We start from the raw sequence: 18,858 nt of genomic DNA, 5'->3' as shown, positions 1-18,858 counted from the left end.
AGAACATTGAAGAACACCTTTTAGATCTTAGAAAGGGCAAGGAAGTAAAATTTTTGGTGTTTAAGGGGTTATGTGGTAATTTCTGGAAGTTAGGGTGGTAAAAGTAGAAATATTAAAAGTTACGGGTGGTAAAAAGTGAATTTTAAAGGTTAAAAGTAAAAGGTAAGTTAATTTTCGAAAATTTAGTATTAAAATAATAAATAATAATAAAATATTAAATAATAATATTTAATTAAAAATAATATTTTAATAAAAATAATAAAATAATGCGGAAAAAGCAGTTTTTGGTAAAAGCTTTAGAAAGACAACTTTAATTGCAGAATCTCATAATTACCTTCATAAAACATTTAGGGAGTGGTAGTAACATGATAGTGAGGCAAAGATAAAGAAAGATAAAAAGTTAAAGAAAAGATAAAAACCAAAGAAAAAGTCTGTAAAATTTTAATGACAGAAAAACAGACAAAGACTAGTGAACGAACTAGGGCAACTTAGTTAGTACTTGAGTTGCGACTAGCGTTAGGTGTTATATGAAAAGTTAAACTGTTTCAGTATAGAATTAATGAACCTATACCTGGGACAGGCTAACTATTCATACCGAAATTTACATAAGCTTTAAATACACATGTTAAACAGAGAAATCAGAGCAGAATAAAGTAACACAGAGCACAGAGTAACCAGAATAAGGTAAAGAGATACAAAGAGAAAAGAATAATATGATAAAGAGAAATGGTTTGAGCCAGGATATTGTAAAAGTGAAAGATGTAAAGTTTGTACAGTATGATTGAACAGAGAAAGAAAGAGGTACTGCATAAGAATGTGAAAATGATGATGAATAATGAGAATGATGATGAATGATGATAATGAGAATGATTATGTAATGATCTGCTGCGTGAAGGCAGTCAGATAGATAGTTGTACGACCACAGAATGTTTTCCAGTGTTACACAGCTATTGAGAGCTGTACCTGCAACTGATAACCTGGGATCACTTGCAGAGGATATTAATTCATACATGGCTAGAATGCCACACCTGTAAGGCAAGGATTGCTTACAGAGAATATGATTTCATACACGGCTGGAATGCCGCCACCTGTAAGGTAGAGTTTGCTTACAGAGGATATGACGCATACGTCGGTTAGTGAGAACTATACCTATGCTGACTGGAAAACCATACCTGTTTTAGCTACTTCGGGTTACGTCGAGAGCGGGTAGAAACCGACAGATGAGCTCATTACCTGCGCTAGGGCTAGACATGCATCATACTTGGTTGCGCATTTCCTTTGTTATGATTGTGGTATGAATGTATGCTTTCCTTGTTTGTATTCTATTCTCTGCGCTTGTGTTATTTTCTTGTATTTTTCTATTTGTGTTCTGCTATCTAATTTCTCTATCTTCTCTACTTATCTGTGTTTTCTAATTACTACTTCTTTGTATTCTGCTAATAGTCTGCTAAACAACATAGAATTAATGAACGTAACAAATAACCCCGACCCTACTAAGAACTCCCCAGTTCTTACCCCTTCTCTCTCCCTTCCCCCTTCAGATGGAAGTAAGAGTACCTTACCATAGTTCGCTGATGACCGTTCGCAAGAAGAAGATTCTGCTCTAGATAGTCTTCTGAGTCTAGGGTGAATATTGTTCTCTGATTATATGTATATACTGTGAGACCAGCCAACGTCTGCACCGCGTTCGTATGCGCACTTTAACCTAAATCCTGTGTACGAGATTCCTATTGTGTGGCTACTTTATGAGGTACCAGAGAGACGTCCTATGGAAAAGTCTTATCGTGCAGAGGAGTAGTAGATGTTGTCCTATCTTTTGATGATGTTCCACCTGACTTGAGTTTTGAAGACCTAGAACGTACTTTCCCTCGCTTTAGTAGTTTAGAGGGACTAGGTGAATATAGAGTCTAGGCTAGCCTAGGTGCCAGCTTAGGGACCTCTTGAACAGGTAAGGACCTGGGATGTTGTATGTATATACATGTATATAGATATTATTTAGCTATATCTAGGGGTGTTCTAACAGTCTATATTCTAATAAAGGCTGAATCACCGAATGTTGTCAACTACTTGTGATGTATTTATGTGTGGTTGTTTATAACTGTTTTATCTGTTATTATTTGTGAATTGATTATAAATGATTCTCCCTATTAATCCAAACATTTTCAAAAAAAAATACACCTCACAAATTAACTATGCTTTTAACAACGAATCAGGCTCATATGATAAATAATAGATAATAATTAGGAAGACAAATTGGTAGCGCTCAGTTTTCGATATGATCTAGACATATTGAAAATTAGGTCGTTACAACCTTCACCAACCACACTATCTTGACGAAATTTCCTTGTGGCAGCAGGGGAAGCACGTATATAATAATTATTGTAAATGAAGTTATCCCTCTAATAAACCATGCTTGGTTGAAAACAACATAGAAATCTTAAAAACATAGGAACTGCAGTACACCTTGAAACTAACCAATAAACTGCAAAATCAGTGACTAATGGCAGAGGAGACTGAGTAGGGAATGGCAGAGATGAAGGCAACAGCAGGGACGAAGGAGCAAAGCCAAAATAGCGGAACCTCTTCAAACTTGTTCTTCTTCTCTCTCAATAGCTTCAGTGTTGTTAGTGGTTTTTACTGCAAAACACAAAGGATAATAAAATTACTTTGTTAATTAGTTTCTAGCATAATTTTCTATTTTCGATCAAATAATACATCAAAAAATTCATGTAAACGACAAGCAAAAATACACACAGGAATCAGATATGGTGAAATAATTGAAATTACCAATTCTGAATAATATAGTCACTTATCATAAAAACCTAGCTATAACAAAGGAAAAAATATCACTACCAAAATCAATTTGCAGGTGAACCTTGATAATGAAATTTAAATGAGAGCAAGCAAAAAAGAGTTTATGGTCAAACCGAAACTCAATCAAAGATTGTTCAATGCTTAAAAATAACATATAAGATAAAACAAGCAAAGAGATTAAAGAATTGACTAAGACTTGTAAGGAGACTCGTGCGGAAATTTCCAAAACCCTTTAGCAAATAAGATTATTTTTGACACAGAAATCTGTTAAATAGAATCTTGTTGCACCAAACAAAACAATATCATTTAATAAAACAAGGTTAGGAAAAGTCCAGCAGCATTTCAGCAGTAAATTGGCTATTTCCCAAACTCAATCAATCAAATCAAATTTCATATGAATGCTTTAACAATTAAATTCATCAACATCATATATGCATGCATAGGAAGTGAGCAGAAGAGGAAATGCAAATTGAGAAATCAGCAGCAGCCAATGATTAAGGATGTAATGAGCATGAATGCATAATAAGCATAAAGAATTGCAACAAGGAAACGAGTTGCTAACACATGGAATGAAGCAGCAACACTTATTAAACAGCAGCAGTAAATAGCATGTTCCTAGGTTCAAGCAAGCAACAAACAGAATTCATATGACTTAACCAGTTCCACAAACTGAAATCATTGCAGTTCATATAATATGGACCAAGCAACAAGCAGAGCAACACTCAGCAACAACAAACCAAGAAAAATTAATGAAACAATAACACTTTCACAGCATCTATTTTGGACAATGAACAAAAATACAATAAACAGCAATCACAAGTCTAGAATTCAACACTAAAATAGCACAATAAATAATTTCATCTAGGGCAACATTCAGAGGAAAGACAAATCCATTTCGAACAGCAGCAGTAAACAAAACAAAACCTACATCCACTAACCAGTCTAGATTCTCTAACCACCTAATTCAACTAAACTAAATTAGTTGAACTAAACAAGCTAAACAGAATGAGCTAAACCAGATTAATCAAACAGAAATAAAATCAAATGAGATGAAAGAAGAAACTGGGAAGCATGGAATTGGAACAGAGGAAGGGAAGGGAAAGATTGATGATGATGAGTGAATGGCCGGAGCAACACGGTGGGGCCTAGTGGTGGCGCTGGGTATCGGCAGCGGCAGAGGGTGGGTACACAGTAAAACAGGGTCTTGCCCTGTTCTTGGTTTCTCAAACAGCAAAGAGGGAGATGGAATAAGAAGGGTGCGGTGATGCTAGTGACAGTGGAACGCTGGGCCACCGCGGTGAGGAAGAGCTAGTGGCTTTGGGCTCACGGGGAAAGAGCTAGTCCAAATTGTGCACAACGCTAAAAAAACCCCTAAAATTTGTAAATGCACGAACCAATTTCATATCTGAAAAGCAATGCCGGCGCGAATTGAAACATGAAAGAAAGAGGAGAAGAACTGATGCCAAGGCATCTTAGACTAGTTTCACTAGCCTTTTTCTTTGTTTTTAATAGGTTTTAAGCACTTTCTTGAGCTATACGTAAGCAATTGTGTTAGAAATTCATGTATGCCTAGATTCATTCAATCATGGTTAATTTGATGCAAGTTCATGAGAATTATGCTACGATTACTTGTGTGCTAAGAATGATAAGAATTCTCATGACTTTAGCAAGGCTTTGATGTATGTGTTGGTTGATGACAGGTGAAGAAATGCATGGAAGAAGGTTGAAAATGTAAGAACTGCAACTAATCAACCGGTTAATTAAGTGATTAATTGCCCAAATTAGATTCTGAAAAGTTAGAGAGAGAATTTGAGGATTTAAAGGTGATTTTCGGACTCAGTAGTTTTTTTTTAGTCAGAAAATGTGCTTTTTGCGAAAAATCGTGAAAAACCGCAAACCGACAGTTGAACCGGTTCAAGTCTGCCCGGTACCATATGAGAAAAAGTGAAAACCAGCAAAAACATTAGAAAAATGTTAGATATGGAAAATCGGGCGTTAATTTTAAAGGTTTGGCCCGAAGTTGGGCCAAACAGGCTAAAAATGCTAATGGGTTGGACCGGGCCCAAGTTGGGCCCAAGCCCAACATATAAAAGGTTCATTAGTGAACCCATTTTCAGCACAACACATAAACAAACACACTCATAGATGCTGAAAATAGAAGAAGAAAGAAACCCTTGAGCACTATTCATTGTCATCTTCCAAAGCTCATATTTTGAGCTAGAAAGCTCCGATCGCCGCACCGTTTGTGGCTACGCGTTCCTTGTGAAGAGCTCTACAAAACCCACCTAAGAAACCTTCAAGGTAATCATGAAATTTTCCCAGTTTCTCTCTTGAAAATTTTGGGTACTTAGGGTTTGTGCCTAAATGAGTTTTTGTGATTCTTGGTATTTAGATTTGCTCTAATCCTTGCTTAGCCTTGGATGCTTGCTAGTAAATCTGTAAGAGGAGGTAAGAGCCACCAAACCCTTGTGAATTTATGTTTAATTGGAACACTAGGTTGATTATTGTGGCTTTGGGAGCTCTTGGAACTTAATCGTGCTTATTGGAGTGGAAGTGAAAGCTTAGAAATTGGTTAAAAGCTATTTTGTGATCAATTTGAGGTTTGGTGCATAAAGGGGAATCGTCCAATGTATGGTTTCGGTTTCCTCTATGTAGTATATAATATTCATAGACACTTAGGCTAGTGACCTATAGGATGAGATTGGAAATTGTATGTTATTGATGATTGTTTGTGTTGATGAGGTATAATGTATTGATGTGTTATTGTGATTACATGATGAAGTTGAAATATGATGGATTAGATGCATGAGTATTGTTGATTATGAATATGAATCTTGGTTGAGTTGGTGATGAGAATTGGTAATGAGATGATGATGATTAGTGGATATGTTATATATATGTGATAAATGAAGTTGAGAATAATGAAAGGTGAAAGAAATTGTGGTATGATTGGTGTGATATGATACAAAAGGTATATTCTGATGAGAGAAGGGGGTTTGGAATGTGTATGGTAAGAAATTGCGTAAATTGTGAAGTTTGGTAAAATTGAGTATTTTGTGAACTTTGATCGATCATAACTTTTGCCTCGGTTTTCGAAATTGATTGAAATTTATTTATAATTAAAGATCTTTGAAAACCTTTTAAATCGATATAAAGTTTGTGAAAATTGGAATTTTGTAGAGGAAGTTATGATCCTTCAAAGTTGGTGTTAAAAATCTGAAATTCTGCAAAGTTGCAGAATTTCATGATTTCTGATGTGTGCGAGCGCACACCCTCGTGCGGACGCACACCCTGAAAATATTTTAACCTATGTGGACGCACACATCTGTGCACACGCACAGGCAGAGAAGTGCGTTCTGTTCGCAGCGCCAACACAACTTGTACGCGCACACATCTAAGGAAAAACTTCAACCTGTGCGGACGCACACGTCGGGAAGGTCAGTCTGTTGGGGGCACTGGAATAGGTTGTGCGAGTGCACAGATCCTTGTAAAAATTGACACTTGTGCGTATGCACACCCCTGTACGTACGTACACATTTCAAAACTCTCAGGAGTGTGCGCACGCACAGACCCCTGTGTGGCCGCACACGTCCTGTTTCTCAAAATTTTAATTGTTTTCAACTATTCTACTTTTGCAACATGGTTGTAAGCTTCTAAAGCACCTTTTTAAAACTTATGGGCTTAAAGTTTGAGTATTAGAACAGGGGATGTAACTTAAGGTTGCTAGAACATGGTTTTATGATAAATTAGAAAACGGAGGCTTAGGTTTCTGGCGTGCTGAGAATGATTTGACGTTGGGTGGAGGATGAGTGATATATGAGATAAAGAATGATGAACTTTTGACCTTGGAAACTGAGTTATGGAAGGGATAGTAGTTGAGATAAGTCGAGGACTCGGATTGAGACGATGGATCTCTGTATACTGAAAATGTTTTCTGAAAACCACTGAAATATTGTTTTTATTGAGAATATCAGACGCTGTGCGCCCGGCAGGGACGGCGGTTGGATCCCGCCTGTCGAGGTAGCGACGGCGGCATATGGGCGGTGGTTCGTCCTGCTTGCGTTAAGATGTGAGGTCTGTGGCAATAGTATCCCGCTCGCATCCCTTCGGACCTATAGAGCGTGTAGGCGCCGGTACCTGGACAGTGATCCGGGCACTATATCTCGGGGGTTCCCATATGAGTAATCCGAAGGGCAACGTTTCCATGGAGAGGTGTCGGGTTGGCAGTTGAACCGACAATGTGATATCACAGCCAGTAGGGCAGGCATTCATCATATGCATTTTCTACTTGTTTGTTTGCTTTGCCGACTTGTAATTGTATGCCTAATTGAATAACATGACTATTTGCTTACTTGATCTACTTGCCTTGTATGCTTTTACTTGTGAAATACTTGCATTGTTATTAATTTTGCTTTTTACTGGGATTGAAGAGATTCGGAAGGCGGTGGCGATGGGATCACATGGAGGATAGGTTGGTGAAGGCTGTGGGACAGCGGTGTATGGTTAGAGTAGAAATCCCTTAAGATAGCTTACCCGGTTTATCTTGTGATGAAGTTTATATTATGCTTACTTGTTTTTGAATGCTTTAAGCTTGAATCTTGTGATGGATATGGAGCTTAGGATTGTCTTTGGTGTCCCGGGGTCTTATATCCTATGTCACTGGACACTGTTACTATACTGAGAACCTTTGGTTCTCACACCATATCTTTGTTGTGTTTTTCAGATGTAGGTCGCAACCCACCTCGGTGAGTTATTTTGGGATGATGACAGAAGCGGAGGATCCTGGATTATTTTGGAGTCTTTTTGGTTATCTGTTTATACATCTCTCTTCTGTATTTTGTTTAGCCTAGAGGCTTGAATTATGAGAGAAAAACTTGTATAAGCTGTTTTAAAACTGTCAAGATTCTATATGGTCTGTATATGGCTAGCTGGCTTAAACTTCGTGAGTCGTGGTTAGTTTTCTTATGATATTTCACTATTATGCTATTAGCTTGTTTATATCACTTCTGTTTCTTATGCCTTATGATAGTACGCTTTGCGCTTTGAAATCTAATATGTGAGCTATATTTTTCATCGAGCTTCTAGATATTATATTATTCTTCTATATATTATACTTATTAGCTTAGAACTATCGTAACCTTTAATTAACCCTTGCCTTACGATGCGAGGTAAGGCTTAGGCTAATTAGGGTGTTACAGAAGAAGGAGCATGGAAGGGATGAACAAGAAGCAACGTTGGTGACCAAGTTGGACCACCAACGTTGCCTCAAAAGTTGAGAGGGAGGCAGAGCAAATTACTGCATAATTTGCTGATGCCCACGTTGGAGGGAACGTTGGCAAGCCAACCTTACCCCCAATGTTGTGATAAAATGTGCTTTCTGGAGAATTGAAAAATCTAAAGCGACACGCACGCGTGACTGACGCGTACGCGTGGATGGGTAACGTTGGACCACCAACGTTGCCTCAAACGTTGCTGGCCAACGTGCGCGATTTTGATCTCAAAATGCTGAATTTGAAAAAGCACAACAATGCGCACGCGTAGCTGAGGTGTACGCGTGGATAGGCCAACGTTGGAGGGAATGTTGCTAGTCCAACACTGAGGCCAATGTTCTTGTAAAAGCTTTTGAAATTGGAAATGGGATTTTTGAATCCACAGGAACGCGTGGCGTACGCGCACGTGTGGACGCGTATTATGACCCCAAAGGCGCAAATGCACAAGGCACGCATACACGTGGGTAGAAGAACGTTAGAACTCCAACGTTGAGCCAAATGCCAATGACAGCAAGCAGAACTGATTTTTAAGAGAGGCGTTTGAGTCAACGTTGGCCATCAAACGTGGACTCCATCGTGAGTAGCAGAAATTGGCAATTCAAACAGATCTCTTCTCAACAGCAACGAAAACCAATGGGAGCAACTTCAACCTAATTCAATTAAGGCCAAAAGCCAAATTCATAGATTGAAGATCAATGGAAGAAAGTGTATAAGAAGCTTAGAATTTAAGTAGAAGGAAGTTTTAGCAAGGCAGAGAGATAGAGACACTCTGCTAGTTTTAATTTTCTACAATTCTTTCAATTCTGCAATGTATCTTTCAATTCCATTTTCCATTTTGAGAGATATAAACAACTAAACCCCTTTCATTGGGTTAGGGAGCTCTATTGTAATTCAATGGATCAATAATAGTTTTCATCTTCTTCTTCTATCTTTTCTCTTGATTTTTGTTAGAAAGCTTTCAATCTAAATTCCAGTGGATAGTTGTCTTGACAGAGAAGATATCCACAATTGGAATTCCTCTGATCCTTGAGAGATGGATGAGGAATTCATGCTAGAAATGCTTTCCCACATCGGATTAGATTGGGGGTTGGATGGATATTGTGACATTTAATCCTACCAATACTTTGATCTATGAATTTGTGTGGTCTAATCAGTGACCGAACTTCAACTAATCCCATGAGCAATTAAATCAAGACATTGGGCAATTATTCATGCTTAGAGAGATTGGTGAGCCAAGATATTGGGATCTAATCATCTAAGATTACCAAGCAAAGTCAATGAATGCATTGATTGAGAAAGAGATGAAAATAATTTGATCCGGGGAGTTCAATATCTCCTAAAACCCAATGAATCCCCATCTCTGATCTACCCAATCTCTTTATATTCTGCTCTTTAATTTGACGCTCAATCCCATTCCCATTTAATTTCATGCAATTTAAGCTTCTGTCATTTAATTTCTCGCACTTTAATTTTGTCATTTAATTTCTTGCAATTTAAGCTTCCCGCCAATTTTACTTTCCGCAATCCCAATCCCAATTTCAATTTCAATTTAGCTCAACTAGAATAATTCTCCAATTAACATTGATCAACCAACCAATCCTTGTGGGATTCGACCTCACTCTACAGTGAGTTTTTACTTGACGACAATCTGGTGCACTTGCCAGTAGGAAATTGTTGAGAGACAGTTTTCGAGTGAATCAAGTTTATGGCGCCGTTGCCGGGGATTGGTATTGCATTGACAATTATTAAATTAGAGGATAACTAGATTGATCACTTTTATTTTCTTTTGATTAATTGAATTTTAATTTTGGCTGTTCGTTTTCGCTTTCTGCAATTTTAGTTGTTTCTCTTTATTTTTCTTTATTTTCTTACTTTCCAACAAGCTAACCCACTAACCATTTGATAAATTGCTCTAACCAAGCTAACTATAGTCTGTTTTAGTATATTCTACACTTGCTGTTTCTGGTACTTGTTCATTATATGACAGGTAGAATAGAGGTTTCAACCTCTTTTGACAGTGAACCGGAAAGAACCTCCCTGAGATTAAGGAGGGAAGCAAGAGGAAAAAGGGCTGTTGGTGCAGAGGAAGAGAAGGAAGACTTGGATATAAACATCGAGGATGATATGGAAAACCATCATGAAGGAGAGGTGAACAATCATGTCAGAGGAGGTGCAGCTAATCCTGCTGGACAAGAGAGGAGAGTTTTAGGCTCTTACATCAATCCAAACCTAGGAAACTGTGGTAGCAGCATTCAAAAGCCAACCATCCATTCCAATAATTTTGAATTGAAGCCACAACTCATCACACTGGTTCAAAACAATTGTTCTTTTGGAGGAAGCGCCCAAGAAGACCCTAATCAGTATCTCACTACATTCCTAAGAATCTGTGACACAGTGAAATCAAATGGAGTTCATCCTGATGCCTACAGGCTGCTTTTATTCCCTTTCTCTCTAAGGGATAAAGCATCCAAGTGGCTAGAATCATTTTCAAAGGAGAGCCTCACAACTTGGGAAGATGTAGTTAACAAATTCTTGGCAAGGTTCTATCCTCCACAAAGAGTCAATAGGTTGAGAGCAGAGGTTCAAACATTCAGACAGCAGGATGGTGAAATCTTGTATGAAGCCTAGGAGAGATTCAAATATCTGACAGGGAAATGCCCCCCTGAGATGTTTAATGAGTGGGTGCAATTGCATATCTTTTATGAAGGACTGTCCTATTAATCAAAGAAGGCTGTGGATCACTCATCTGGGGGCTCCCTGAACAAGAAGAAGACCATTGAAGAAGCCATTGATATCATTGAAACAGTGGCTGACAATGAGTACTTTTATGCCTCTGAAAGAAGCAACAATAGAGGAGTCATGGAGCTGAACAACATGGACGTAATTTTGGCTCAGAACAAGATGATTGCTAAGCAATTGGCAGATCTCACAAAATAGATGGAGGCAAGCCAAGTAGCAGCAATCTACACCCAACCATCACTACCAGAAGAGCCAAACACAGAGGAAGAAGAAGTCAACTACATTGGAAATTCTGCAAGACGAGAGCATGACCCTTACTCCAAGACTTACAACCCTAGTTGGAAGAACCACCTAAACTTTGGGTGGGGAATCCAACAAAACCAAAACCAAAACCACAAACCTCACAATCCAAACTATTATAACAACTCCACTCACCAACACTCTAACCAAAGACCATATCAGACCACACAAAATACTTATTCACAGCCACCCTATTAAAACCAAAATAATCAGCCTCAACACCCCACTTCCAACTCACCATCTGATGACGACAGATTCTCCAAGATCGAAGCTATGCTTGAAAACCTTTGTAGGGAGTCTGAAGATAACAAAACATTCAATGAAAAAGTGAGGACGAGTATGAAAAGTCGAGGAGAATCCAAGAGGAGGAACACAAGTGGGTCACAAGTGGGATACCTATCCCAACAAATTCCCAAGTCCACTGATAGCTTCCCAAGTGACACTGAGAAGAATCCAAGAGGAGGAACACAAAATGAGTGATGGGAATAATGTAAAGCAATAATCCTCACAAGTGAGGAGGTTTGGAAAGAAGAGATTAGAAATCCTACAGAACATAATCAAAGAGTTTCAGAGGAGAAGAAAGAAGAGATTGAACAAAGGACTGATCCTTCCCAAGGGAGAGAATCAAAAGAGAAAGAAACCCTGCAACCATATGTGTCACAAGTACCATTCCCACAAATACTCAAGGGCAGTGAGAAGGGGAGAACATATACCAGATTCTTGGATGTATTTAAGAATCTTCATGTCAACATTCCCTACCTCGAAACCCTCAAACAGATGCCTACTTGTATCAAGTGGATGAAGGAGTTACTAGCTAGGAAGAGCAACCTGAAGGGTGGCCAAATAGTGTTGATGAACAAGGAATGCAGTGCTCTCATTCAGAAGGCATTACCCATAAAGAAAGGGGATTTGGGAAGCTTTCACATTCCCTATGCTATAGGAGACACCATGATTGATAGAGGATTCTGTGACCTGGGAGCCAGCATAAATGTGATACCTCTGTCTTTCATGAAGAGATTAAATATCAATGAGCTTAAGTCCACAGATGTAATCATCCAATTCGCCGACAAGACTCAGATGCAAGCTGAAGGCGTAGTCGAAAATGTACTGGTCAAAGTGGAAAACTACTTTCACCCCACTAACTTTGTCGTTCTTGAAATGGAAGAGAGCCATCTTCACCCAATCATCTTAGGGAGACCATTTTTGGCTACTAGTAGAGCACTCATTGATGTAGAACAAGGAGAGTTGATACTGAGAATACATGATGAGCAACTCACTTTCCATGCCTTCAAGCCCACGTATGAGTCTGAGCAAGAGAGTAAGGAATTAAAGGAAGAGTATAGTGAGAGCTCTATGAAGGAGAACAGTAGTGAACCATCAGCCAAGCCTCTAGAGTTTTCTTTGATGGATAAATAAGAAGCTCAAGAGATGAAGCAACCAAAGATAGTAGAGGAGGAGCTGAAACAACCGGAACCAAGGGAATCTATCAACAAAGATCACTCCAACACAAGAACTTCCGAAGAACTACTTAAAAAAGAGAGAAAATGGGGAAGAAAGTACCAATAAGATGGAGGAATAAGAAAATTCTCACTGAGATTTCTCGCTAGGTGACAAGGTGATATCAGCTCACCATCCACTTATACCCCCTCATCTTCCTGTGATACCGTCTCAACTGCCTCAAGTCTATGCAATCAACCGGATCCTCTCATTGGAGCATGTAGAAATTCTTAAAGAATCAAATGGTGACAGACTCAGAGTGAGGGGAGAAGAATTGAAGCATTACAACCCTCCCTAACTACAAACCAACTGTTAAGCTAATGATGCTAAAGAAGCGCTCCATGGGAAGCAGCCCATGATTTAGTTTCCTTGTTTTTAATGCTTCAGTGTTAACAATAATTGTTGCTCTAATGGAAATTCAAGCTTTGATAGACAAATTTGACAACTATCCATGACATTTTGAAGCATATGATCCAATTCTAAGTTTGGTGTGCCTACAGGCACACTAAGATGCTTTTCAAAAATGATGATCATATTGCCATTTTGACATATGTCTGAGAGTTTTCTTGGAGTATGTAGCCAAACATTAAGTTTGGTGTTGTGATTATATTGTAAGAACAAGTCATGAGAGTCAAATTTCTTTTGAGTCTTGAGATTCATGAAAGTGCAACCATGTTTTTAATTTTTAGTTCGTGTTTAAAAATAGAAAAATAAAGTGTTTCTCATGATAGTTTAACCAAGGGTGACAATAATCCAGTTGAGATCTCAATGACATTACTTGGAGGAAGTAATCCTTTGAACCATATAGCCAAACACTAAGTTTGGTGTCTTCCAAGACTATATAAGAAAAAAAAGGGAGTCACGGTTGGTTGAACAATCATAAGGAATGCTAGTCAAAATTTTTTAGCTTTGAGTATTAATTGTCATGTGCTTGCCCCCACTTGTTTGTATTCACTTCCTTTGCTTTGTTATGATGGATAGGTATGCAGAAGAATAATTTAATGAAAGGGACAAGGCAATGAATGGTAAAGATAGCATGAGGACAAAAAGTAGGTCACATAGCTTGGAAGAGTGCTTCTTGGGAATCAAAATCTGCACATCTTGGGAAGATGTACTTAGAAGACCGAAAAACTAGCCCAATGGAGAGGGAATTTTTGTCTTCATTCAACTTTGCATGCATACCCTTCATTCATAACTTTTCCCAAAAAATCATAACCATCCATTCTTCATTAAGGTTTGCTATAAGTGGGTTCATTTGAACCATGCCTCTGAACTAAAGTTTTCATACTTCTTGTACTCTAAAAATTCAGCTCTTGTGTTCTCTAAAGCAAAAGACCCAACAACCGTGTTCTTTGTACAACAAATCATCCTTGTTCACTTGCTTCCATAACATTACCTTGCCTTCAAACCACCTTTCCATCGAGAGTGCATCACACTAGCCATCCCTCTTCATAAACCTTCAGCCCCTACTCGAGTAACCATCAAGGAAAGTATGGCATCTTCTTCAAGTTTCAAAAGAAGGAGAGCAAAGGAACCTATTACTGAGGAAGGTAAAAAGGACTATGACCAATGGAAGTTCAGATCATGGTTTCACCAAATACAACTTGAATGGATGACAGGAAAAGAAATATATCCAAAGATCCCTTTTCAGCTACCTGATGACGAATGCCCAGAAATAAGAGCCAAGATCAGGAAGAGGAAACGGGAAGCGCTTACCTTACCAATCACCAGGATTAATGCAAACATCATAAGGGAGTTCTATGCTAACACTGCAAGGCTAAATACAACCAGTGCCCCAACTTACAAGAGTTATGTAAGGGGTACGGAAGTAGACTTTAGTCCGAAGACCATTATGAAGGTCTTAGGACTGAGGCCAGCATATTTTGATGAGCCTAGTTACCAAGAAAGAGTAAATGGGAACTCAGATTATGATGAAATCTCTATTGATATCTGTGTGGTTAATGCTAAATGGGAGAGGGACAATCATAGAAGGCACAAGTACTTGAGAAAGGAAGATCTCATCCCTGAAGCAAAAGGTTGGTATCAGCTTATAAAGAGATCAATTCTGGGCACAGTGAACACTTCGGAAGTTAACAAGAAAAGGGCTATCATGCTACACTCTATAATGGTGGGAGGAGAGATAAAGGTTCACGAGATCATTGCAAATGACATTCAAAAGATCTCAGAGAAAAATTCTGCTGAAGCTTGGCTCCATTACCCAAGCACCATTATGCGGTTATGCATGAAAGCTAGAGTGCCACTAGAGGATGCAAACTCAATATGGCTGAATCCAGGCATGTCTATGACCATCGAAAGGATGACGAATGTCACAGTGACCCAACAAAGTCGAAGACCACAAAAGAGGCGAAGGAGAGATGAACCACAAGAGGAAGGAGAGCAAGAAGAAGAGCAACAACTTCAATCACAAACCAACATGGACATGAGCAGGATACAAGAGGCAATTGAAGGGCTATCTGAGCAGTATATGAGAGCTCAGGAGAAACAAGAAGAATTCTATTCACAATACATGAGAACTCAAGAGAGACAAGAGGAGCTTCAGTTGAGAATGATGAGCCAGTAAAGAGATTTTGACTCAAGAATTCTGGTTATGCAAAGAGAACAATCTTCACAATTTTAAGAATCTTTCAACCAACTGGCCCAACATCAAGTTGATAATATGAGAGCTTTGAAGGAATTCACGACTCTTCAGAATACAAGATATGAAGTTCAAGCTAATTATAACATGACTGCTCAAACCAAGCTCAACTATATGGCAGAACATCTACCTGGTCTAAACCCAACATTTCCAAATTATGATCAATAATTTAAGGAAAGAATTGAGTTGGAGATAGATAGAGCAATACGCCATGAAGACAAAGTGGAAAGGACAATGAAGAAAGCTGGATTCTAGAACAAGTTAAAGGGAAAAGGCAAGGGAGAAACTAGTAAGCAAGCAGGAGAAAAGAAGAAGAAAGACAAGCACGATAAAGAATAAAAGGTGGACTTGCTCCTTGTTTATCATATTCAATAAAAAAAGAACATGTCTGTTTTAGTTGATAGCTAACTTTTAGTTTAAGTCATCTTGCATTATGTTTAATTTTGCAATAAATATGCTAGCCTAGGTGTGTGTGTTTCACTTTCACTTGAATAAAAGAAATGTTTGAACAAGAGTGGAATAGTTCCTTATGGCAAGAAGTGAAATAACAGTAAGTGGTGGTATATATGTCTGATTGTGTAGTAGCTCACTAATAATGAATAAAAGGGTAGATTGTCCCCCTTTTAGTGAAAACTATGATGGTCTCTATGAATCTTAGCAAATAAAAGTCCTTGGATGAAAGAAAAATAAATAAAAAGAAAGAAAAAAAAGCAAAAAGTGGCAACAAAAATATAAGAAAGCAAAGAATAAGGCTAGACACCAATAGCTTGGACCTTAAGACATATGCATGTGGTGTCATTGTACTATGATCTGCTTGGATGATTAGGTTCTATGGAGTGCTTTAACACTTGGTAACTTGGGTTAACTAACCCAGGATTGCCAACCAAAAGTCCATTATCAGGAGCAACCTAGTTACAAGGCATTTAGTAACCTAAAGAGGTGCTGGACATTAATTTCTTAAGAAGAATTATGAGCCAAATGTCTGTGGTGAATATGTGTTGAGTGAAAATAAGATGAGAAGCTGCTACAACACATGACACTAAGCTACAAGTGAGAAATAAGCTCACAAGAAAAGAAAAACAAAGAAAAGCAATTACCAAGGATGAGTGAATAATAATAGGTCATAGCAGTATGTTAGTTGATGCTTAAAAGAGACACTTCTCACCTAAGAGTCAATAAAAGTGAGCAGCAACATTCTCTGCATAAAACCCCATGAACTAATAATAATGACTTGTTGATATGAACATTGCTTTCTGTTTCAATACTTCAGTGCTTGCTTAGGGACAAGCAAGATTTAAGTTTGGTGTTGTGATGCCAAGGCATCTTACGCTAGTTTCACTAGCCTTTTTCTTTGTTTGTAATAGGTTTTATGCACTTTCTTGAGCTATACGTAAGCAATTGGGTTAGAAATTTATGTATGCCTAGATTCATTCAATCATGGTTAATTTGATACAATTTCATGAGAATTATGCTATGATTACTTGTGTGATAAGAATGATAAGAATTCTCATGACTTTAGCTAGGCTTTGATGTATGTATTGGTTGATGACAGGTGAAGAAATGCATGGAAGAAAGTTGAAGAAGAAGCATGGAAGGGATGAACAAGAAGCAACATTGGTGGCCAAGTTGGACCACCAACGTTGCCTCAAACGTTGAGAGGGAGGCAGAGCAATTTGCTGCATAATTTGCTGATGCCCACGTTAGAGGGAACGTTGGCAAGCCAACATTACCCCAACGTTGTAATAAAATGTTCTTTTTGGAGAATTGAAAAATCTGAAGTGATGCGCACGCGTGCATTGAAAATTCTGACAATCCACGTGCACGCGTGACTAACGCATACGTGTGGATGTGTAACGTTGGACCACCAACGTTGCCTCAAATGTTGGTGGCCAACGTGCGTGATTTTGATCTCAAAATGCTGAATCTAAAAAAGCGCAATGACGCGCATGCGTCTATAGCGCATACGCGTGGATTGGAAATTCTGACAATCCACGCGCACGCATAGCTGACGCATACGCGTGGATAGGCCAACGTTAAAGGGAACGTTGCCAGTCCAACGCTGAGGCCAATGTTCTTGTAAAAGCTTTTGAAACTGGAAATGGGATTTTGGCATCCACGCGCATGCGTGGCGTATGCGCACGCGTGGACTAGTATTATGACCCCAAAGGCGCAAACGCGCAAGGCACGCGTATGCGTGGGTAGAAGAACGTTGGCGAGCCAAATGCCAATGACAGCAAGCAGAACTGATTTTTAAGAGAGGCGTTTGAGTCAATGTTGGCCATCAAACGTGGACTCCAACATGAGCAGCAGAATTTGGCAATTCAAACAGATCTCTTCTCAATAGCAACAGAAACCAATGGGAGCAACTTCAACCCAATTCAATCAAGGCCAAAAGCCCAATTCAGAGATTGAAGATCAATGGAAGAAAGTGTATAAATAGCTTAGAATTAAAGTAGAAGGGACTTTTAGCGGCGCAGAGAGATAGAGACACTCTAGTAGTTTTAATTTTCTGCAATTCTTTCAATTCAGCAATGTATCTTTCAATTCCATTTTCTATTTTGTGAGTTATGAACAACTAAACCCCTTTCATTGGGTTAGGGAGCTCTATTGTAATTCAATGGATCAATAATAATTTTTATCTTCTTCTTCTATCTTTTCTCTTGATTTTTGTTAGAAAGCTTTCGATCTAAATTCTAGTGGATAGTTGTCTTGACAGAGAACCTATCCACAATTGGAATTCCTCTGATCCTTGAGAGAGGGGTGAGGAATTCATGCTAGAAAAGCTTTCTCACATTGGATTAGATTGGGGGTTGGATGGATATTGTGACATTTAATCTTACCAATACTTTGATCTATGAATTCGTGTGGTCTAATCAGTGACCGAACTTCAACTCTTCCCATTAGCAATTAAATCAAGACATTGGGCAATTGTTCATGCTTAGAGAGATTGGTGAGCCAAGACATTAGGATCCAATCATCTAAGATTGCCAAGCAAAGTCAATGAATGTATTGATTGAGGAAGAGATGAAAATGATTTGATCCGGAGAGTTCAATATCTCCTGACACCCAATGAATCCCCATCTTTGATCTACCCATTCTCTTTAGATTCTGCTCTTTAATTTGATGCTCAATCCCATTCCCATTTAATTTCATGCAATTTAAGCTTCTGTCATTTAATTTCTTGCAATTTAAGCTTCCCGCCAATTTTACTTTTCGCAATCCCAATTTCAATTTTGATTTAGCTCAACTAGAACAATTCTCGAATTAACGTTGATCAACCAACCAATCCCTATGGGATTCGACCTCACTCTACAGTGAGTTTTTACTTGACGATAATCCGGTGCCCTTGCCGGTAGGAAATTGTTGAGAGATAGTTTTCAAGTGAATCAAGAACCTGAAACAATGCAATGAAAGCAACGATTCCTTCAACAAGGGCAAGACCGACATTGACACCAAGCAAGAGATGCTGAAAACAGTTGTCGCCTCTGAGCTTCGACATCTTCCCACATTCTCCCTTGTCGTATTTGCTTTTGGAAGGAATCGGTATAAACAGAAAACGAGGATGGAAGGTGGCGCTGACGC

The 18,858-nt window shown here is 38.6% G+C and overlaps 1 non-coding gene across 1 annotated transcript; it reads right to left on the bottom strand.

Annotated features, from left to right (window-relative positions):
• Positions 1-10,649: 10,649 nt before the first annotated feature.
• Positions 10,650-10,753, bottom strand: LOC112752682 (small nucleolar RNA R71). The gene has a single exon (XR_003177108.1). It is a non-coding gene; the product is annotated as a small nucleolar RNA R71 (small nucleolar RNA).
• Positions 10,754-18,858: the final 8,105 nt, after the last annotated feature.

Source organism: Arachis hypogaea, chromosome 15, assembly GCF_003086295.3.
Source record: "Arachis hypogaea cultivar Tifrunner chromosome 15, arahy.Tifrunner.gnm2.J5K5, whole genome shotgun sequence".
NCBI classification, from domain to species: Eukaryota; Viridiplantae; Streptophyta; class Magnoliopsida; order Fabales; family Fabaceae; genus Arachis; species Arachis hypogaea.
The sequence above is the reverse complement of the archived record's forward strand: the minus strand, read 5'-3'. Positions and strand labels throughout refer to the sequence as shown.